Consider the following 23,380-nt stretch of genomic DNA (forward strand, 5'->3'; position numbering starts at 1 on the left):
TCATGGTTGTGATTATTTGGAAAGCTGATGGTCACTTCTAAGATCTTGTTTGTGGGAAAAGGCAGCGGTGAAACTGTAAGGAAAACAGACCTTACTGAGGCGGCATTGTTGCAACGATCAGGAAAACAACATTTACATTAACTTTAACAGGCAAAGTGATTCAGAGTTTGTATGACACTCAGATATTTGTGCATATTTTCTCCGATCACACATAACTGATAATTTACAGTATTGTTTACTTTACTGGAATTTTGGCTTTAGTTTCCCAAGCATTAAATGTCACGAAAGCGTCAGTCAGCTATTTCTGTTCTGAGCCCCGGCACAGTGTTTCCCCTGTGATATAGTGCCACCTCGTGGTAATGATAAGGCACAGCCCTCAACTGTTCCACTAACAGCTGGAAGAGAACACCGGCTTATCCCTGCGCCACAGTACAGGCAAATATAAGCTTATTTATGTTGTTTCTTCTGTGCATTTTAGTGTTTTCCTGTGGTTACATTCTTATCAGTTGCAGCACCTGTTGTTTTAGGCCATGTTCTTTGGTTGTATGCCGCTTCTCATACTTAATTTGGATAAGCTGAACAGGTTCTGGAGCAGGTCAGGGCTGCGGTTATAAGAACTACCAGTCTCACCTGTCTTTATCTTAATAACATATATTATGGACTTGTAGCTCCGATTTTTTTTAAATTGAGATGAATGGGGCATTCAGATGGGTGCATGCAATAGTGTAAAATCAGGACTGGATGAGCTTGTACCTTATGGCATGGAGCCAGGTAGTAACTGCACAGGAGTGAAATTGGTATGTTCCAGGGCTGCTCATCTAATTCTCTTGCCCAGCTTCCCTGAAATACTGCATGTCTCTTGCCCTCTTTTGGGATCTTAGATGTTATATATAATCAGTTCTTTATTTGTAGGAAAAAAGGTACCGGTACCCATTATGGGTAACCTTTGGGGTGGGGTCACTATCAATGGCTCCACCCCTTTGGTAGACACACTCCTTTTGCCAGCCATGGCACATATAAACAGGCATCATTCAAAATATTATACTAGTGTAGGAGAATAAAAATAACTTGTGAATTTTTCATTATAAATAATTTCTGTAAGCTGTTACAGCTCCAATGTACCCAAAATGACACAAACCAGATTAGCATGCAGACCATCCATGTCCAGCGATTCTCCTTTCTTCTGTCCTCCCCTCCATCCATTCATGTCTAGCAATTCTCTTCTCTTCCCTGCTTTCCCCTCCATCCATGTCCAGAGATTCTTCTCTCTCCCCTGTACTCTCCTCCATCCATGTCCAGCGATTCTCCTCTCTTCCTCCATCCATGTCCAGCGATTCTCCTCTCTTCCTCCATCCATGTCCAGCAATTCTCCTTCCTCCTCCACTGCCCTCCTCTCCATCCATCCATGTCCAGCAATTCTCCTGTGTCCCCTGCTCTCCTTTCCATCCATGTCCATCAAGCCTCCTCTCCCCCCTGTCCCCCTCCAACCATCCATGTCCAGCGATTCTTCTCTCTCCTGCACTCCCCTCCATCCATGTCCAGCAATTCTCCTCTCTTCCCTGCACTACCCTTCATCTGTGTCCAGCAATTCTCCTCTCTCCTCCCCTCCCTCCATCCATCCATGTCCAGAAATTCTCTTCTCCCTTGCCCTCCCCTCCATCCATGTCCAGCGATTCTCCTCTCTCCCTTGCACTCCCCTCCATCCATGTGCAGCAATTCTCCTCCCCTCCATCAATCCATGCCCAGAAATTTTCCTCTCTCCCCTGCCCTCCCCTCCTGCCCATGTCCAGCGATTCTCTTCAGAAGAAGCTGAGTCCCCTCTCCCCAGGACCGGGACAACCCTTCTCTCTCCTACTAACACACTTGTCTGCTGCAGTTCTGTAAGAAGAAGAAACCAAGTCCTTTACTCTCCTGAGGCCTGATCCTCTGTGCAGACACTGGACCATCCCTTTGCCACTGCCCACCCTTGAGGAAGAAGGCAGTTACATCAGAAGGGGGGCAATGCCACGGCATAGGGAAGTTCCAGTGTTGGTGCAGCAGATCAGGTGGTCTCAGGCGAGTAAGTACGCTGTGTGGACTCAGTTTCTTCTTCTTCTTACAGAATTGCACCAGACAGAATGTTAGCGGGAGAGAGAAAGGGGATGTCCTGGACCCGGGGAGAGAGGGATGTCGGGCATGTCACATGTGGGTAAAAATGAACTGGCACGTACTGGCACAAGAAATGCCCTGTAATATAATAGATAATGGCAGAAAAAGACCTGTATAGTCCATCCAGTCTGCCCAACAAGATAAACTCATAGCATAAGATATGATGTGATACTTCATAAGTATACTTGATCTTGATTTGTCCTTGCCGTTTTCAGGGCACAGACTGTAGAAGTCTGCCTGACACTGCTTTGTTCTCCAACTACTGAAGCTGTCATCGAAGCCATACTCCAGCCATAATCATGGCACAGACTGTAGAAGTCTGCCCGGCACTGTCTTTGCTTCCCAATTAATGGAGTTGCCATCTAAGCACCGCTAAGTTTGGTTCCATTCTTTACATGCAGGATTCCTTTGTGTTTCCCAGAGAGGGAGAGGAGATTCTGGAAATGGTAGAATCATGTGGGAGAAGTCAAAGGTAGGTGGCAAGAAGATGAGTGAGCGGTGAATAGTCAGTACAGAGGTAGAAATGTGGTAATGTGGAGTAGATGGAAGGAACTAGAAGGCTGGGAAAGGAGTGAGATGGGAATGGGAGAGCTAGGGACTGAGAGGAGATGGAAAATTGTTAGGTAGCTGAAAATTAAAAAGAAGGGTGAGCTAGAGAGAGTGAAATTTGAGTGGACAGAGGAAGAAATAGTTAAAAAGGAAAAATCAATATGTTAGAGACAGGTGTAGTGAGGGAATGGAACAAGAGAGGAGAAAATAAAAATGGACAGCAGACACTGGAAAGAGAATTAGCAGAAGATAGACAAAAAAGCAGAAAAAGAGAAACTGGGACCACAATGATGGAAAAACAAAATGCCCAGACAACAAAGGTATAAAAAGTGTTTTATTAATGTATTAACTGGAATATGTGCATCACAAATGGTTTTTGTATTGTATTCTGTGGCATAGCCAGATGGCTGATTTGGGGGAGGGAGGAGGCTTGAGACCTAAATGGGTGGGCACCAAAATTTCTCCCCATCAGAATGCAAATTGTAAATACTTTAACTGGCGGGGATCCCCCCCAAGCCCCACCAACTGAAACCTCCTCCTCCAGTCTGGCAGCCAGAAATCTCCAAGCTCTGCAGTTGTTGGCAGTATCCCCAAATTGCCACTGCTACCCCCCCCCCCTCCCACCACCACCACGCATGTTCAGAATGTGTGAAAGACGAACAGGTATGGGGGGGCAGCAGCTCTGAAATACTGCTAGCTACAGAGCTTGGAGAGTTCTGGTCACTGGACATGAGGAGGGGAAGGAGGTGGTCATCAGCTAGTGAGGCATGGGTAGCCCCACCAGCCACAGCAAGGCAGATGTTAATTTGGGGGGGGGGGATCTAAGTCCTCTTCCCCCACCCCTTTCCTGGTTATGCCAGTGATTGTGTTCAGTAGAAAATGAATGTGTTCAGTAGAAAATGAAGTTAATTTCTATTTTTATTTCTCCAGTGTTGCAGTACTTGCCGAGTTTAACTTCTCAGGGTTCCCAGTTCCATTGTGGTGTTCATATTTCTAATCTATGATCCCTTGTTCTGTATTTGGTGAAGGTCTGTCTGTGTTTTATGTGTGAAGAAGTCATTTAAGGTTGTTTTATGTGTGGTAGTAACAATGGGTAGGGAAATCGAGGGAGTGGACAGGGAAGAGGGGGATTGGGGGCCCCCTCCTTAATTTCTGCCCTGACCACCACCACATCTCCCCTGGACCTGCAGCAGTGGCAGTGGCCATAAAGAGGAAAATCCGTGGTGCAAGGCCTCCAAATCCTTGTATGCTGCAGTCCGAAAGTCCAACTGCGTCCCATCCCCTCCAACGCAGATTTCCTAACTGTATAGGGGCAGGGCGCAGCTGGACCTCCAGAACATGCATTCCTTTGAAGGCCCTTTGCTGGTTTCCTTTTTATTTTATGGCTGTTGTCATTACTGCAGCTCCCAGACAAATATGACATAGCAGTAAGGGTGTGATGGGGAGGAGACTAAAGGAGAGATGGACAGGGAGAGAGGATCGCCTGGTGACTTGCCTGCCTGGTGCGAAGGTGGCGGACCTTACGCATCACCTAGATAGAATTTTAGATAGTGCTGGGGAGGAGTTGGCTGTCTTGGTACATGTGGGTACCAATGACATAGGAAAATGTGGGAGAGAGGTTGTGGGAGCCAAATTTAGACGCTTAGGTAGAAAGCTCAAATCCAGAACCTCTAGGGTAGCGTTTTCTGAAATGCTACCCATTCCATGCACAGGGCCCAAGAGACAGGCAGAACTCCAGAGTCTCAATGCGTGGATGAGACGATGGTGCAGGGAGGAGGGTTTTAGATTTGTTAGGAACTGGGCAATATTCTGGGGAAGGGGGAGCCTATTCCGAAAGGATGGGCTCCACCTTAACCAGGGTGGGACCAGGCTGCTGGCATCGGCATTTAAAAAGGAGATAGAGCAGCTTTTAAACTAGAAATGGGGGGGGGGGGGGGGGGGGGTCGACAGTCGCTCAAAAGCGCATGGTTCGGGATAAGGTATCTTTCAAAGATATCACAAAAATAGGAAAGATAGGGTATCCTGATAATGAGGTTGCAAAAGAGACCATAGTAGATCAGGTGTCCTTAAATAAAAAATAAAAAACAGACAAAAGATTGCGAAATAATACTGTCAAGTACTGAGCATGATGTAAATAGGAGCAGCAAACATAATTTGAAATGTCTATATGCGAATGCCAGGAGCCTAAGAAATAAGATGGGAGAGTTAGAATATATTGCACTAAATGAAAAATTAGATATAACAGGCAGGGCCGGTTTTAGCAACTGCGGGGCCCTGTGCAGACCAGTTCACTGGGCCCCCCCCCAGCCCCATGTTGACAAGATATGTTTTAAACATTTTCTTTTATTTCAAATAAAGACAAATCAAGCAAAACTTGTATACAAAAACTAGTGGAGGAGTGGCCTAGTGGTTAGGGTGGTGGACTTTGGTCCTGAGGAACTGAGTTCGATTCCCACTTCAGACACAGGCAGCTCCTTGTGACTCTGGGCAAGTCACTTAACCCTCCATTGTCCCAGGTACAAATAAGTACCTAAGCCACATTGAGCCTGCCATGAGTGGGAAAGCGTGGGGTATAAAAAAATAATAATAATAATTCAAACATGCTATACTAGGAAACCTTTGGGTTTAAAAAGCAAAGCCATGTGCACGTAAGGACTAGATAAATAATTAAAATGAATCCCCTTAATATGTAATATTTGGTAGCAATAATGAAACAGTGATTGAATATTCAGATAGCAAGCAGCCTGAGCCAACAGATTTATTTTCCACTGAACATAATTAACTTTGTATGAACTTGGCTGCTAATAGTGTGCTGAACTGGACAATGTTGGCACATTTAGCCACACCCTTTTACCAGCCATGACGCATATAAACAGTAATCATTGAAAACATTACTCCAGTACAGGGGAAGAAAAATAACTTTTTTTTTTCATTATAAATAATTTCTGTAAGCTGTTACAGCTCCAGTATAACCAAAATGACACAAACCAAATTAGCATGCAGATTCTGCATGCAGCATAATACCAGAAAAACAGAACATTGCTATACATTGCAAAATAAGACAGCAGATATAAATTCTCAAATTGGACATATTCCAAACACTAAAATGAAAATAAAATGATTTTTTCTACCTTTGTTGTCTTGTGACTTTGTTTTTCTGATCATGTTGGTCCCAGTCTCTGATTCTGCTACTCTCTATCTGCTCCCTTAACTCCACTTCCAGGGCTTCCTTTCCATTTATTTCTTTACTTTCCTCCTTTCTTCTTCATTTCTTGCCCTACATCCATAGGTAAAAGCTGGATCCTCCGCGGACTTGACTGGAGGAGGTATAGAGTGGATCCAGCTTTTGCCTGTTTTCTCCAGCCATGTGCAGTTTTTCTCCTCTTTTCCTTTCCCCTCATCTCCGTCAGTATGCATCTCCTTCCTCTATCTTCCCTCTCCTCCATCCATGTCCAGCATTTCTCCTCTCTCTCCTCCCCTCCATCCATGTTCATCTCACTTCATGTCACGTCCTCTCTCTTCCATCCCCTCCATCCATATACAGCATTTCAATTCTCCCCTCTCCTCCATCCATGTCCAGAATTTCTCCTCTCCCCTCCATCCATGTGCATCTCCTTCCTGTCTTCCCTCACTTCCATCCATGTCCAGCATTTCTCCTGCCCTCCCGTCCATCCATCCATAGCAACTCTCCTCTCTCCGCTACCCATCCATGTCCTGCAATTCTCCTCTGCCCTCCCCTCCCATCTATGTCCAGTGATTCTCCTTTGCCCCCTGTCCTCCCCTCTCATCCACATCCAGTGATTTCTCCTCTCTCCCCTCCCCTCCATCCATGTGCATCTCCTTCCTGTCTTCCCTCACCTCCTTCCATGTCCAGCATTTCTCCTGCCCTCCCCTCCGTCCATCCATGTTCAGCAACTCTCCTCTCTCCCCTGCCCTCCCCACCCATCCATGCCCAGAGATTCTCCTTTGCCCCCTGTCCTCCCCTCTCATCCACATCCGTGATTCTTCTCTGTCCCCTGCCCTCCCATCCCATCTGTGTCCAGCGATTCTCCTCTACCCTCCCCTCCATGTCCAGTGACTCGCCCGCCCCAGCCCCCAGCTTAACTTACCCCCCTTTTCAGCCCCTGTTTCTGAGGTCCCAACCACAGCCCCAGCTGTGCCCTCAGTTTTCCTCAGCTGCTTTCCTTCCAGCCGCCCTGCGTGTAAAAAGTCGCAGCGGCAGCAGCGAAAAAGCAGGCTCGCCTCTAGCCTTTAAGCCTTCCCTTCTTTCTCAGCATGCACTGTGCTGCCTTCGCGGAAACAGGAAATTGCATCAGTGCACGCTGAGAGAGAAAGGGAAGGCTTAAAGGCTAGAGGCGAGCCTGCTTTTTCGCTGCCGCTGCAACTTTTTAAATTCAGGGTGGCTGGAAGGAAAGCAGCTGAGTGACAATATGGCAGGGGAGTGACAGGAAGCACCGCGGGGCCCCTGGAGGCGCGAGGCCCTGTGCGACCGCTCCTGTCACCCATGCCTAAAACCAGCCCTGATAATAGGCATCTCTGAGACCTGGTGGAAGGAGGATAACCAGTGGGACACTGTCATACCGGGGTACAAATTATATTGTAGTGATAGGGTGGATCGAATTGGTGTAGGGGTAGCATTGTATATTAACAAGAGCCTTGTGTCAAATAGATTGAAAATTCTGCAGGAAATAAAACACTACTTGGAATCACTATGGATTGAAATTTCATGTGTAAAGGGGAAAAGGATAGTAATAGGAGTGTAGTACCGTCCGCCTGGCCAGGATGAACAGATGGATGCAGAAATGTTAAAGGAAATTAGGGACGCAAACAAACTGGGCAACACAGTAATAATGGGTGATTTCAATTACCCCAATATTGACTGGGTAAATGTAACATCAGGGCACGCTAAGGAGGTAAAATTCCTTGATGAAATCAAGGACTGCTTTATGGAGCAGCTGGTACAGGAGCCGACGAGAGAAGGAAAAATTCTAGACCTAGTCCTTAGTGGAGCGCACGATCTGGTGCGGGAGGTAATGGTGCTGGGGCCGCTTGATAACAGCTATCATAATATGATTGGATTTGATATTAGCTTTGAAGTAAGTATACATAGGAAATCAAATACGTTAGCGTTTAACTTTAAAAAAGGAGACTACGATAAAATGAGAAGAACGGTGAAAACAAAACTTTGAAGAGCGGCTGTGAGGGTCAAAAATTTACATCAGGCATGGATGCTGTTCAAAAACACCATATATTCCGCGTATTAAAAAAAGAGGACGGAAGACCAAACGACATCCGGCGTGGTTAAAAAGTGAGGTGAAGGAAGCTATTAGAGCTAAAAGAAAATCCTTCAGAAAATGGAAGAAGGAACTGACTGAAAATAATAAGAAACAGCATAAGGAATGTCATGCAAGGCACTGATAAGGAAGGCTAAGAGGTACTTTGAAAAAAAGATTGCATTGGAGGCCAAAACACATAGTAAAATTTTTTGTAGGTATATTAAAAGCAGGAAGCCAGCAAAAGAATCGGTTGGACCGCTAGATGACCAAGGAGTAAAAGGGGCGATCGGGGAAGACAAAGCCGTAGCGGAGAGATTAAATGAATTCTTTGCTTCGGTCTTCACTGAGAAAGATTTAGGTGGGATACCGGTGCTGGAAATGGTATTTGAAGCTAACAAGTCGGAGAAACTTAATGAATTCTCTGTAAACCTGGAGGATGTAATGGGGCAGTTCTACAAGCTGAAAAGTAGCAAATCTCCTGGACCAGATGGTATTCATCCCAGAGTACTGATAGAACTAAAAAATGAACTTGTGGAGTTATTGTTAGTAATATGTAATTTATCCTTAAAATCGAGCATGGTACCGGAAGATTGGAGGGTGGCCAATGTAACGCCGATTTTTTAAAAATGTTCCAGAGGAGATCCGGGAAATTATAGACCGGTGAGGCTGATGTCGGTGCCGGGCAAAATGGTAGAGACTATTATAAAGAACAAAATTACAGAGCATATTCAAAAGCATGGATTCATGAGACAAAGTCAACATGGATTTAGTGAAGGGAAAATCTTGCCTCACCAATCTACTACATTTATTTGAAGGGGTGAACAAACATGTGGATAAAGGTGAGCTGGTTGATATTGTGTATCTAGATTTTCAGAAGGCGTTTGACAAAGTACCTCATGAAAGACTCCAGAGGAAATTAGAGAGTCATGGGATAGGAGGTAGTGTTCTATTGTGGATTAAAAACTGGTTAAAAGATAGAAAACAGAGAGTAGGGTTAAATGGTCAGTATTCTCAATGGAGAAGGTTAGTTAGAGGGGTTCCCCAGGGGTCTGTGCTGGGACCGCTGCTTTTTAACATATTTATAAATGACCTAGAGATGGGAGTAACTAGTGAGGTGATTAAATTTGCTGATGACACAAAGTTATTCAAAGTTGTTAAATCACAGGAGGATTGTGAAAAACTGCAAGAGGACCTTACAAGACTGGGCGTCTAAATGGCAGATGACGTTTAATGTGAGCAAGTGCAAAGTGATGCATGTGGGAAAGAGGAACCCGAATTATAGCTATGTCATACAAAGTTCCACGTTAGGAGTCACAGACCAAGAAAGGGATCTAGGTGTCGTCGTTGATGATACGTTGAAACCTTCTGCTCAGTGTGCTGCTGCGGCTAAGAAAGCAAATAGAATGTTAGGTATTATTAGGAAAGGAATGGAAAACAAAAATGAGGATGTTATAATGTCTTTGTATCACACCATGGTGCGACCGCACCTCAAATATTGTGTTCAATTCTGGTTGCCGTATCTCAAAAAAGATATAGTGGAATTAGAAAATTAAGTTTTAATTATTTACACGTCTCCCCCTTTGATTGGAAAGAGCCTATTCTCCCCCACTCTTTTCTTCTTTTTACACGGAATTAGAAAAGGTGCAGAGAAGGGTGATGAAAATGATAAAGGGGATGTGACAACTTCCCTATGAGGAAAGGCTAAAGCGGCTAGGGCTCTTCAGCTTGGAGAAAAGGTGGCCGAGGGGAGATATGATAGAGGTCCATAAAATAACGAGTGGAGTGGAACGGGAAGATATGAAGTGTCTGTTTACGCTTTCCAAAAATACTAGGACTAGGGGGTACACGATGAAGCTACAAAGTAGTAAATTTAAAACGAATCAGAGAAAAATTTCTTCACTCAACGTGTAATTAAACTCTGAAATTCGTTCCCAGAGAATGTGGTAAAGGCGGTTAGCTTAGCAAAGTTTAACAAAGGTTTGGACGGCTTCCTAAAGAAAAAGTCCATAGACCATTATTAAATGGACTGGGGAAAATCCACTATTTCTGGGATAAGCAGTATAGAATGTTTTTGTACTGGATTGGCCACTGTTGGAAACAGGATGCTGGGCTTGATGGACCTTTGGTCTTTCCCAGTATGCAATACTTATGTACTTATATATACTTATGAGGGTAGCGGAACCCTACCCTACAGCCCTTGGCACAGGAATGTAACCGAGTATCCCTGAGATACAGTAACAGAGAGCTCAGAGTCAATTTAAAATGTAGGCAAACCTAGAAAATGCTCTAAGGAAGGAGTGATGGGAGCAAGCTGAGCTCTCCTGCCAGGTTTGAAACCCCCATTTTCCAATGAGGGAGACTTAGTGCTTGAAAGCTTGTCACAGATGTATTGAGGTAATCCAATAAAAGCTTGTTTGTTGACCTTTATTCCAACATATTTAAGTGACCTGACAAAAGAACTGCAATAATAGCATAGATGCCAAGTTACCCAGGTCCTGCCAGGAGACCTTTTAATTTGACCAGTCCTGGTTTTTTTTTTTTACTTACATCCCAAAGCAATGTGGGATTTTGTAGTGCCTGATCCTGCTCATTGAACTCAGTGCTGCAAGCAGTGGCGTAGCCACGGGTGGGCTTGGGTGGGCCAGGGCCCATCCATTTAGGGTTCAGGCCCACCCAACAGTAGCACACGTTTAGTGGTATCTGGTGGGGATCCCAAGCTCCACCAGCTGAAGACTTCCCCCTGATGGTAACGAAAACGCTACTCTCCATGATACCGTCACCTGTGCATTCTCAGTTTTCAGGGCATGCCTGCTGCAGACTGCCAAGGTGGAAAGAAGCATTTTCCCGCCAGCTGAGATATTTTTTTGGTGGTTGGGGGGGGAGGGGGAACACTTGGTGCCCACCCACTTCTTGCCTAGGCCCACCCAAAATCTGTTGTCTGGCTACGCCCCTGGCTGCAAGTCTCATAATTCACCAGGATGGGGTGGTCAGAAATCCAGGTCTGTCCCAAAATCTCCAGCCTGGAACTGGGTAACTTGGCAGCTCTGTACTAGCTTCCACTGAGAAACCTAACTTAAGTGTTTCTTTTGAGCATCCATAGCCCTCTACTATTCCTAGTACTGCTGCAGTTGCAGTGCTTCTTGTACCAGAGTAATCTCCTCACCTGGTGGCTGGTTAAGGCCAGGGTTCTTCAAACAGGCAAGCTGTGGTTTGAGGGCTCTCTCTGTTCTCTTTCCTGGTATGGTTGCCACTAGCCCACAAAGGGTTAATAGAGGCTGGCTGAAGTGAAAGCTGCATACTTTTGTTAGTACAGAGCCTGTAGCTTGTTTCTGAGCTTTACCTGGGAGCTGAGAGCAGCTCCCTCAGGAGGGGCACCAGGTGCTCTTCCCCTCCATGCAAGGCTGGAAGCCTGCTCCTGCCCATAGCTAAGGAAGAACCTGCCAGTTCCAGTGAGTATTTCTGGCTTCATGTTATCTACTGAGTTTAGGAAAAGGCAGCTTAGTTTGTTTCTCTTGCAGTGAAAGAGGAAAGCCCAGTTTGACAGGCGAAGCCTTGGCGATTTATCCTCCCTCCTAGTCTCCCCTTATTGAAAGATAGCTGTAGGACTCCTGTTGGGTTTTCAGGGGCTGTTTGTTCCTGGGCTGGACCACTGTAGTTTGCTCTCTCTCACACAAGTAAAGAATTTGTAACTCACCTGGGGTGTGGCACCTGATTCATAACTACTTATCTGTTCTGCTTTGCCTGTGTGTGTAGAATAGAAATATGTGTGGGGGCAGGTTGGCTTCTTGCTTGGTTAGGTTTTATTTATATTTTTTTAGGGAAGTTGTCCAAAACTGTTTGTCCACTGGCTTAGTGAGGACAGTTCACAGTGTTCAATAATTACATATCGATTTTGGTTCAGCTTCCTGAATGTTGCAGCTCTGGAGTGGGTGTGTATACTGTGACTGTGTCTCTTAAAGATGTTCCTTGAAGTTTTCATGAATAACAATTGGACTTTGATCTCGCTTTGCTTGGCTTGCTCAGTTTTTATCCCCTGTTAAAAAAAGGAAATGTTCTGTGATTTAGCTCCTAAGCATGCCTACTCACTGATGAAAGAGGAGGGGGAAGGTTAAGATGAGTTCAAGAACACACAATTCAGTCAAAACTCTTCCTGTGTCTAAGAATTGTTAGGGTGGGGGGAGGGGTTACTTTTGTTTAACTTCTGCTCACAGAAGTACATTTCATGGTTAGAAGGAACTCACTATGATATTCTTGAGGGATACCATGATGATAGGTGTAGATAGCATAAAAATCAAAGGTTTTAGCCTTAGGGTGAATTGGAAATGCTAAAGGTATGGAAGGGGTTGCCATGCCATTCCACTCTGGACACACCTCATCTCAGGTCTGGCTGCAAATTCCTTTGCTATTCAGTTGACTTATAGAATATGGATAGTAACAGAAGATATGACTGCAGATAAAGATCCGCTGGCCCATCCAGTCTGCCCACATTGCTAAAGATTTTTCCCATTTATAGAATATTCTGGCTTTTACTGTCTTTCCATCCTTATTTCAGCATAGTTGTTCCCACACAATTCCAGGCATCTCCCACAAAGTTTTGTGATATTCTAAACAGCTAGCTGCTCCCCACCTTGCCAGACAACCCCCCCCCCCCCCACCTGTGGTTTCTGGGGCGCTGTACAGTGATTTCCACCTGTTTGGTCCCGTAGGTGGCCTGCAGCTTGTCACTGGGTCATGCTTCCTATATCTTCTTAGCTTATTATGCCTCTGTTGTTGAGAAACTTAAGCATGAGAGCCAACTTTTCAAAATTATTCGGGGTGCTAAGTCCAGTGGAAATAACCCCTCCCTTGATTTGTACAAGGAATTTTCATAATATTATGGGTGCTCAAGAGTTGGCTCCTATGAACTGAAGGATGAGTTATTTGCAGTCTCACAAAATTCCAATCCTGTTCCTCTCTGTCCATTTCTACTAGGGGTACACACAGTTTCTATTTTCAAGAGTTTTCATTCATGTAAAGCTTTTTTGTTGTTTTTGTTTATCTTTTACATATGCTAAACTACAAAGTATAATTTTGCAGAATAAAATTACGCAACACATATAGACAAACATGGTTTAATGGGATAGTCAGCATAGATTCAGCCAAGTCTTGCCCCACCAATTTGCTCAATTTCTTTGAAGGCATGTATAAAACATGTCGATAAAAGTGAGCCAGTTGATGTTTATCTAGATTTTGACAGAGTTCCTCATGAGAGACTCCTGAGAAAATTAAGAGTCATGGGATAGGAGGCAATGTTCTGTTGTGAATTAGGAATTGGTTATTGGTCAGAAAACAGAGGGTAGGGTTAAATGGCAATTTTTCTTAATGGAGGAGGGTGAATAGTAGAGTGCCACAGGGATCTGTACTGGGACCGGTGCTATTTAGCATATTTATAAATGATCTGGAAATTGGAATGGCGTGGTTAAATTTGTAGATGCCACAAAACTTTTCAAAGTTGTTAAAATACATGTGGACTGTGAAAAATTGCAGGAAGACCTTGGGAAACTGAAAGACTGGGCATCCAAATGGTAGATGAGATTTAATGTGAACAAATGCAAAGTGATGCACATTGGGAAGAATAATCCAAATCATAGTTACCTGATGCTAGGGTTCATCTTGGGTATCAATAACCAAGAAAAAGATCTAGGTGTCATTGTGGACAATATGCTGAAATCTTCTGGCCAGTGTGTGGCGGTGACCAAAAAAGCAAATAGGATGCTAGACATTATTAGGAAAGGGATGGTAAATGAGACCAGGAATATTATAATGCCTCTGTATCACTCCATGGTGCAACCTCGCTTTGAGGATTGTGTTCATTTCTGATCGCTGTATCTAAAAAAAAAAAAAGATATAGCGGAATTAGAAAAGATTAAAATAAGAGTGACCAAAATGATAATGGTGATGGAACTCCTCTCATAGTAACATAGTAAGTGACGGCAGATAAAGACCTGAATGGTGCATCCAGTCTGCCCAACTGTTACACTCATTATCATTTCATGCTTAAATCAACAATGAATGTGATGTAAAATTCTTGATCATGATCTTAGGCATTTCTGGCACATAGACCATAGAAGTCTGCCCAGCTCTGTCCTTACATTCCAACTACTGGAGTTGCTGTCGAAGCCCACTCCAGTCTATCTGTCTTGTCATTTGTGGGATACAGACTATACAAGTCTACCCGGCACATGCTCTAGTTCATCACAGCCGGAATCACCATCTAAGCGTCGCTTGATATACATCCACACACATGCGGTCATTTTAAGTTCAGCTTTTTTTTTTATAGTATCCATTTTCTAGTTAGAGATCCTTTGTGTTCATCCTATACCATTTTGAATTCTGTCACCATTTTTGTCTCTACCACCTCCCTCAGGAGGGTATTCTAGGCTTCGACAACCCTCTTTGTGAAAAAGAATTTCCTGACATTACGCCTAAGTTTACCGCCTTCAACTTCAAGTTCTCTTGTTTTACGGTGTCACCTTCTTTGGAAGGAAAGGCTAAAGAGGTTAGGGCTCTTCAGCTTGGAAAAGAGACAGCTGAGATAGTGGAGGTGTACACAATCGTGAGTGGTGTAGAACTGGTGAAAGTGAATCCAATTTTTTTTTTTTTTTTTACTCTTTCAAAAAGTACAAAGACTAGGGGGACACTCAATAAAGTTACATGGAAATACTTTTAAAACAAATTAGGAAGAAATATTTTTTCATGCAATAAATAGTTAAGCTCTGGAACTTGTTGCCAGAGGATGTGGTAACAGTGGTTAGCATATCTGGGTTTAAAAAAGGTTTTGGACAAGTTCCTGGAGGAAAAGTCCATGGTCTGCTATTGAGAGAGACATGGGGAAGCCACTGCTTGCCCTGGGATTGGTAGCATAGAATCTTTCTACTATTTGGGCTTCTACATAAAAGTAGAGGGGGAAACATAAAAACTACTCCACCCCCCCAAATGTATATAAATAGGGAAAAGGGGGGTTTGAGTGGTCCACCATGATGTTGCTTGTCTGAGCTTTCAAGAAAATGTTTTGCTGCTCCTTTGTGATCCCTTCAAGCAGGTCTGTTCAAACCAAAATGCCTTTTTTGGACACACGGGGCTTCGGGAGTGTCTGAATATTTTTACAGCGCTGTCACCGCTGCTTGCGGTTCTAAGATAAGTAGCCGCTATTCTTTTATTATTCATGTTTTGGTATTTTGAATAAATTTTGGGATAAAGTAATGGATGAAGTAAAAATGTATAAAAATTGAATTGAACACCGTTAACTTGGAGGCACATGATTGACGAATTGAAAAGGAGCTTGGACCTGAAATAGCTGGGGCTATAAAAGATCCCATAGCCCGATGTAAATTTTATCTGATGGCTCTTCGTGTCTTGGTGTTTTTTGAACTTATTTGATTTGTTATGTTTGAGTGTGTACTGCCATTATTTGAGTTTCTGCCAGGTACTTGTGACCATGATTGGCCACTTTTGGAGACAGGATACTGGGCTGGATGGACCATTGGTCTGACCCAGTATGGCTATTCTTATGTTCTTATTTTTTGTTTGTTTCATGAGGAAATGAGACAAGCCTTTTTTAATTGTGTTGCAAAATGAATGCAAGACTCTTGTTTCTATCAGCTCTGGTACAGTGCTCCAGGCATCTACTGTACTCAGAGAATCTTCTCCTCTTTCCTCTGAACCTTCCTCTGCCTTGTGCAAATCCTCAATTTGCCAGTAGCTGGCAAAAGGGCTGGTCAGAAGTGTATTAAAGGTGTCCTGAGGAAGGGATCTGCCTAGTCCCAGAAGCCTATGCCTTTAAATAGTAGGTTTTTACAATGGGAATATCTCTGCCTAAATGCATTACTCATTTTTTTCCCTCTGGGTCTAGAAAGCTGTTATCGATAAGACATGCCGAGCAGGGATAGGTTAGTAATTAGTGCATGTCCAGGAAGTTTTGTTCAAGCTATGAAACAGAGGTTTCAGGGTTGGGTTTCAAGTCATTAACTGAGCACTGTGTTCTACTGTTTTTGATAGTCAAGCAGGGCTCATAATTATAAAGGAAAGCACCTGTAGGGTAGGCCTGCCCACCTGATATTTCTGGAGCGCCTAGCTGCGGCCTGCATCCAAACCACTTCAGAACACCTGTGGGTAGAAAGTGTGACCAAACAGGGTGTTTGAAGGCTGGAGCTGTTGTTATTGGCTGCTCATCTTTTCTCTCTATTAACTCTTGAGGCAGAACTGATGGTACTGTCAGGAAAATGCATGCTGAATATGATATTAAATTGTGCATGTATACCATCACGCTTATTTTCAAAAGTGATCGGCGGCCATCTTCCGACATAAATCGGGAGATGGCCGGCGATTTTGCAAAAGCGGCAAAATCGGTATAATCGAAAGCCACGTTTTTGACAACATCGCTGCTTTCCTGTCGCTGCACCGGCGAAAGTGCAAGGGGGCGTGTCGGCGGTGAAGCAAAGGCGGGACATGGGCGGGCATGGGCGTGGGTACTAGATGGCCGGCTTTCGCGGATAATGGAAAAAAAGAAAGCAGCGTTCAGTATTTCGCCGGGTTTACTTGGTCCTTTAATTTTCACGACCAAGCCTCAAAAAGGTGCCCCAATTGACCAGATGACCACTGGAGGGAATGGGGGATGACCTCCCCATACTCCCCTAGTGGTCACCAACCCCCTCCCACACTAAAAAAATAAACATAAAACACTTTTTTGCCAGCCTCTATGCCAGCCTCAAATGTCATACCCAGCTCCCTGACAGCAGTATGCAGGTCCCTGGAACAGTTTTTGTTGGTTGCAGTGGACTTCAGGCAGGTGGACCCAGGCCCATCCCCCCCTACCTGTTACACTTGTGGTGATAAGTGTTGAGCCCTCCAACCCCCTCCCCCCCCAAACCCACTGTACCCACATGTAGCTGCCCTCCTTTGCCCATAAGGGCTATGGTAATGGTGTAGAGTTGTGGGGAGTGGGTTTTGAGGGGATTTGGGGGGGCTCAGCACCCAAGGTAAGGGAGCTATGGACCTGAGAGCTATTTGTATATATTTTTTTAATTTTTAGAAGTGCCCCCTAGGGTGCCCGGTTGGTGTCCTGGCATGTCAGGGGGACCAGTGCACTACAAATGCTGGCTCCTCTCACGACCAAATGCCTTGGATTTCGCCGGGTTTGAGATGGCCGGCATTTTTTTCCATTATCGCTGAAAACAAAACCGGCGATCTCAAACCCGGCAAACTCTGGCATTTGGCCGGGCTAAACCATATTATCGAAAAAAAGATGGCCGGCCATCTTTTTTGAAAATGCGGTTCCGGCCAGCTGTTGCGCCGCTGCCACAATAGATCGCCGGTGACGTGCGATTATACCCCTCCATTTGATCTCCACACACTGAATTCAGAACTGTTAGTTGGCTTGCAGACGGGTGGCACTTCAGTTGACATGTCTGGTGGCTGAGGTCCAGTTGATGGGACTGTTCATGTTTCTACATTTACTGGCGGGGGAGAGGTAAACACGGGAAGCATGTGTGAAATTGGTTCTTACTGAGAACTTAGATGTGATGGGACAGCTGTTCAGTAGCTACTTAATGGGCCATGTACTCATGGACTTTCCAGCCCACATGAAACTAAGGGACCCATAGATGTTGCTTGAATGTTGGTTTGGAGATGGCATGCGTATTATGGCCATGCAACTCTCCCCCCCCCCCCCCCCCCCCACCAACACACAAATGCTTCTCTTCTATAAATTCTAAAGTAGGCACATACTTTCTGGTAAATAAAAATCTTTGCTGGATATGACTGGCTTAAGCAAGATAACTCTAATGTTTTGCCTGTATGACAGGCACATAAGCCTTGGAAAATTTACTGCAGTAGCTCTGTGAAGGTTTTGCCTGGGTTCTAAATGCAAACCTCTGCTCTCCCTCCTTCCTCCTGCTCACAAGAAACACAAGGGCTCCATAGCCCAATAATTCTGACACAGGAATCTGCAGGCCCCTGTGATGATGAAACCCCATGGGGATATTTCCATTCTTCGGGGGGGCTCCCAAACACATTAGAAACTGGGGGAAGGGGAGGGGAGTGGTGGTAGGTAGGTATAAAAATGAATAAAAATGTCTCAGCACTGACCCTTTGGGGCTTTGCTGAGCCCCATGCCCAACTCTCCTTTGTTTCTGAAGAGTGCGGTGGTGCAGGAATGCACCCTGGCAGCCGGCTTCTCTCATGGAACTTGTTAGACTGGCTTTTCTTGTCCTCCTCTGGAGCCCTAACCTGCCATGGTCCATCACGTGGCTTCTAGCATCAGTGTTTTAGGATAGGGCATAATGTTCACCCATTCTATCTGTCCGTGATGCTTCAGATCTTTTTTTGGTATCCAAGCCTACCCCTTTTTCCTTTCCATTATTCCTATGTTCACTTACCTGCCTTGGTTTTCTTGTTTACTTATCTGAAGGGAGGAGCAGCCTAATTAGAAGCAGTGAGCTAAGAACGAAAGACTAGCCAGGACTGAAATCCCACTGATGCTCCTTGTGAACATGGGCAAATTACTTGTAACGTAGGCAGCTGTGACCCTCCCCTGCCCTGCCAACTATGTACTCATGCACCATCCCCTTCTTCTTCATCCAAAATGATTGACAACAACTCACACAGCTTTTTATTGGTAATAACATTAGTCTGCAACTTTATTAACGTACAACATGCAAGGAAACCAAACCCCATACCTGAGCCAGCTGGTACATTTATATCAACTGCCATACAGGCCTGCCATCTGACCAGCAGAGCTACAGTCATTTCCAAATGCAAGTGTGGTGGGGGAGTGGCACCTGCTGTGAAGCCCTGTCCTGCAACCAAACAGGCCCCCAATGTGAGCAATGCTGATCTGCTGAGGGTACCCCTCGTGCAGTCAATCTCTGTCTCTAATCCCTCCAGTTCTCTCTCTGGCATGGGTACTGAGTCCCGCTACTGCGACAGCTGCTGCTTTGGAATTATGCTGGCTCTGAGGTGGGTGGGCTGGGACGCTGAACGTGGTGGAAAGAGGCCTGTGCCTTCTGGGGGCCAGCTTTAAGAGCTGCAGCCAGCTCCCATCATCCCCTTCACTTCTGGCTGATGTCATTGCTGGTCTTTGCAGCTTCTGCAGTAACTGGGAGCCACATGTGTTGTGAGGGGGCAGGGCATGGTGGCACAGCATCATGTTATTCCCGGCTGCCATGCTCCATGACCCACTGCCTTCACAAAACCTTCCATTGCCTCAGGTGCAAAATTAGATTAAGCTTTCCAGGGACAGAAAGCACCTCAGACTGTAACTCACCTTGAGTTTTATAACTGAAAAAGCATAGACTAAATCCAAAATCCCTTTCCTTCCCCTTCTTCTTTTGTGCTGTCTTTCCCATTCTTACAGGGCTTTCTTTCCGAACCTCAACTTTGTCTTCGAATCTTGCCTTATTTCTCTTTTCTTTGTTTTCCCTCTAAGATCCTCGCATGTGCTCTGTATCTTCACACCCTGGCCTTTATTTATTCCTAGTGCTAGCAGTGACTCATTCCAGTCTGGTTCCAATAACAGTTTACCCTATTCCTCTAAGTCTGCCTTATCTATTTGTTTAATCAACTTGATTTTGCTGCTTTGTTCCTTTTCTTCTCTCCTGCTCCATTGGGCTTCCAGCCTCTCAGTTGGAACTAGCCTCAATTGATTCTGTGCCATTTAGCCCTTATTCACAACTAACTGAATACTTTACTTTTCTCCTACTTATATCCATAACTCACTTATTGCAGTAAAGGTTATTGACCAGGAGTCATGTGTTAGGACTCCTCCTGGACCTCAGCAATCATGGGCCTGAGTTTAGCCATTAGATGTCACCATTGTGCAATGACTGGTTCTCCCTCTTGCCCATCCATCACCTCAGGGTCTGCAAATGCTGTCTCCATATCATCCCAGGCCTGGCAGAGATATGTAAGGTCTATTCTGGGAATCTAACCCATGCTACTGTGCCTTTGGTTTTTGTCTTTGGCTGCCTTGGTCACTATTGGGTTGGCCAGCCTGTTCTAGCTTTGTCTTCCCTGTGTTTAGGTTATGCCTCATTCTCCCCTTCAAGACTCCTATCAACTGTTCTTTTTCTAAGCGATCTTCACTCCTTGAGGATTGGACCCAGGTTATTTCCTGCTTACATTCAGTCATTGGTTTGCTGATATCTGGACAGCAGAACGGACCAATTCTGCTGTCATCTACCGTGTTACTTTCCTGCACATCCTGTTTTCTCTTGCTTTTATCCATCCAAAATGAGAATTTTTATACTTTAAAGTCCTTGTTGGTATCCTCTTTAGGTTTCCTTAATGCCACCCCTCTTGCTTCCCCTTAACCCTGCCAAAAGCCACTAGTCTTTCCACATTGCTGTAATCTACCTCTTCTCTTGGCAATCAACTCCACTGTGACTGTAGGATTTGCCTTCATGATTCAACTACCTGTCCAGTAGGGATCTGTATTTGTTAGCGCACTTTTGGATCATTTGGACGTCTTAAAAAATGTTAGTGTGTGAAAACTCAATTGTACGTGCTTACTCCTTTGAATTAATGTATGCACAGTCGAATGCATGTTAAAAACTTGTTTTAATAAAAAGTTTGTAAAATGATCTGAAAGAATACCCAACAATCTAAAAGAAACTTAGAAAAATCCCAAAATGCAATAAACATTTATTAGTAGTGCACATCCCTACTCATCCAGTGTTCTTCCCATCTGGCATTTAACAGTTAGGATCACCGCCACCTCGCTGATCTCATGGATTCTGACACTTGTAGCCCCATCAGCGTATGTAGAGTCAGTGGGCTTTAGGGCTCCCCTTCAAGTTTTTGTCCTGGGCTCCCACTAAGGTTGCCAACTGGATTCAGATTTACCCAGTTGGGTTGATCCGTACTCCAGTGCATGCTGGGACTTTTGTAGTCTTGCTTTTCTTAGGGAATGAAATGGGGATATCAGAACTACAAGTCCCTGCATGCAATGGGGTAAACCTAGGACTGGATCAACCCTGCCAGGTGAATCTAGAGTTGTGGGTTGGCTCAAGGGATAGTAACCCCCCCCCCCCCACCAATTGCATTGCTTCCGACACCCCAACCCCCTGTGGGACCAGTATCTCTCTTCACCCCCAGCCCATTCTCTCTTTCCTCCTCCTTCTCTGTCCCCCCCCCTCCCCTTGGATCTGGGACTGCTCCGTCTCCTCTCTCTCCCCCCACCCACCCTGCAGTCTTGTAAAGTTTACATTGCTTGCTGGCAGCAGCAGCATGATAGGCTGCCTTGCCAGCCCCTTGGTCTTCCCTCTGCCGCATCTTGCCCACAGGAAATTACATCAGAAGAGGCAGGATGCAGCCGAAGGGAGACCGAGGGGTTGGTAGAAGGCAGTTTAGCCAGTTTTTAACCCTGTCACTTTAGGTCCCATACTGAGGGCACTCAGTTTACTTATCAGTTGCCTGTGTGGAACCCTGTGAAAGGCTTTGCTAAAATCTAAGTACACCACACCTAGCACTCCTCCCACGTCCAACTGTTTGGTCACCCAGTCAAAGAAGTCAATCAGATTTGTCTGACAAGATCTGCCACTAGTGAAACCATGCTGCCTCAGGTCCTGCAGTCCATTTGAGCAGAGCTTCCTACACAGCCACTTGACTTTGAGTGGGCTGAGCTGAGCTGTGAAATTGCCTTTTTAAAGCCATAAGAGAGCACAAATAATCTTTTGATTCAAATACCAACCCAAGCCTGATTATCAGATTGAATTCAGTTCTGGTCGCCATATCTCAAAAAAGATATAACGGAGCGACCAAAATGATAAAGGGGATGGAACTCCTCTTGTATAAGGAAAGGCTAAAGAGGTTAGGGCTCTTCAGCTTGGAAAAGTGATGGATGAAGGGAGATATTATTGAGGTCTACAAAATCCTGAGTGGTGTAGAACAAGTAGAAGTAAATCGATTTTTTTTTACTTGTTCCAAAAGTACAAAGACTAGGGGACACTCAAAGAAGTTACATGGAAATACTTTTAAAACAAATAGGAGGAAATATTTTTTTCACTCAACAAATAGTTAAGCTCTGGAACTCTTTTGCTGGAGGATGTGGTAACAGCGGTTAGCGTATCTGGGTTTAAAAAAAGGTTTGGACAAATTCCTGGAGGAAAAGTCCATAGTCTGCTATTGAGGCAGACATGGGAAGCAACTGTTTGCCCTGGGATTTGTAGTATGGAGTGTTGCCACGATTTGGGTTTCTGCCAGGCACTTGTGACCTGGCTTGGCCACTATTTGGAAAACAGGATACTTGGCTAGATGGACCATTGGTCTGACCCAGTATGGCTACTCTTATATTCTTAATTCTACATTACCTTAGGCTGATGCTGATTTAAGATTCTGTCTGGTTCCCTCTGTTACAGCCCAGGTTCAAAGCAGATGATGACCAAACCCTTCACATTTTGGTCCTATCATTTTCCTCCCTGTGGCTGGTGTCAGAGGCTGATTTTGTTCTATAGCAGCTGCAGCTATGGAGCTGCATTCAATATTTTCCCCTTAGACGGTGACATAAGCACTCGGATTCCATAAGTGTAAAGAGGTAAATCTATTGCTGGCCCGGAAGCCTAATTGGTTAGAGCAGGGGACTGAAACCAGGAAACCAGGATTCAAATCCCACTTCTGTTCCTTGTGATTTTGAGCAAGTTGCCTAACCTTCCACTGCCTTGGGTGCAAACTTCTAGCTTCATATGCAGCTGCACAGAATGTCAAGATAATGCAGTCAGCACCCAAATTTATCTGGGTAGTGGCAGTATTCAGTCTATCTAGATAACCTAGTAACATAGTAAATGACGGCAGATAAAGACCTGAACGGTCCATCCAGTCTGCCCAACAAGATAAACTCATTTTACATGGTAATACTTTATATGTATATCCGAGTTTGATTTGTCCCTGCCTTTCTCAGGGCACAGACCATAGAAGTCCGCCCTGCACCGGTTTTATTCTCCAAATACCTGCGTCACCACTCAATCTCTGCTAAGATTCCGCAGAACCATTCCTTCTAAACAGGATTCCTTTGTGTTTATCACACACATGTTTGAATTCCATTACCATTTTCATCTCCACCACCTCCCGCGGGAGGGCATTCCACGTATCAACCACCCTCTCTGTGAAAAAATACTTCCTGACAATACTCCTGAGTCTGCCCCCCTTCAACCTCAATTCATGTCCTCTAGTTCTACCACCTTCCCGTCTCCGGAAAAGGTTCGTATTCGTTACAAGCCTTCCAGAGACGGGAAAATACCTGCTGTATGTCAGTGTAACTCATGTGAGCTAAATCTATATCCCTACTTCAAGACAACATGGATTCAGTAGCAATACCCTAGCTGTGACAGTTTAACCAGTGCTGGAGGTACAGGACTGTGCTCCTCTCTCCAGCT

At 44.9% G+C, this 23,380-nt stretch overlaps 1 long non-coding RNA gene across 1 annotated transcript in view; it reads left to right on the top strand.

Moving 5' to 3' along the window:
• The first annotated feature begins 11,263 nt into the window (after nucleotides 1–11,263).
• LOC115480354 overlaps nucleotides 11,264–23,380 on the top strand; it is a 28,779-nt gene continuing 16,662 nt past the window's right edge. Inside the window, exon 1 of the long non-coding RNA XR_003943808.1 lies at nucleotides 11,264–11,422. This is a non-coding gene — a long non-coding RNA (uncharacterized LOC115480354). The remainder of the gene's footprint in view (nucleotides 11,423–23,380) is intronic.

The sequence above is a fragment of the Microcaecilia unicolor genome, chromosome 11, assembly GCF_901765095.1.
Source record: "Microcaecilia unicolor chromosome 11, aMicUni1.1, whole genome shotgun sequence".
NCBI classification, from domain to species: Eukaryota; Metazoa; Chordata; class Amphibia; order Gymnophiona; family Siphonopidae; genus Microcaecilia; species Microcaecilia unicolor.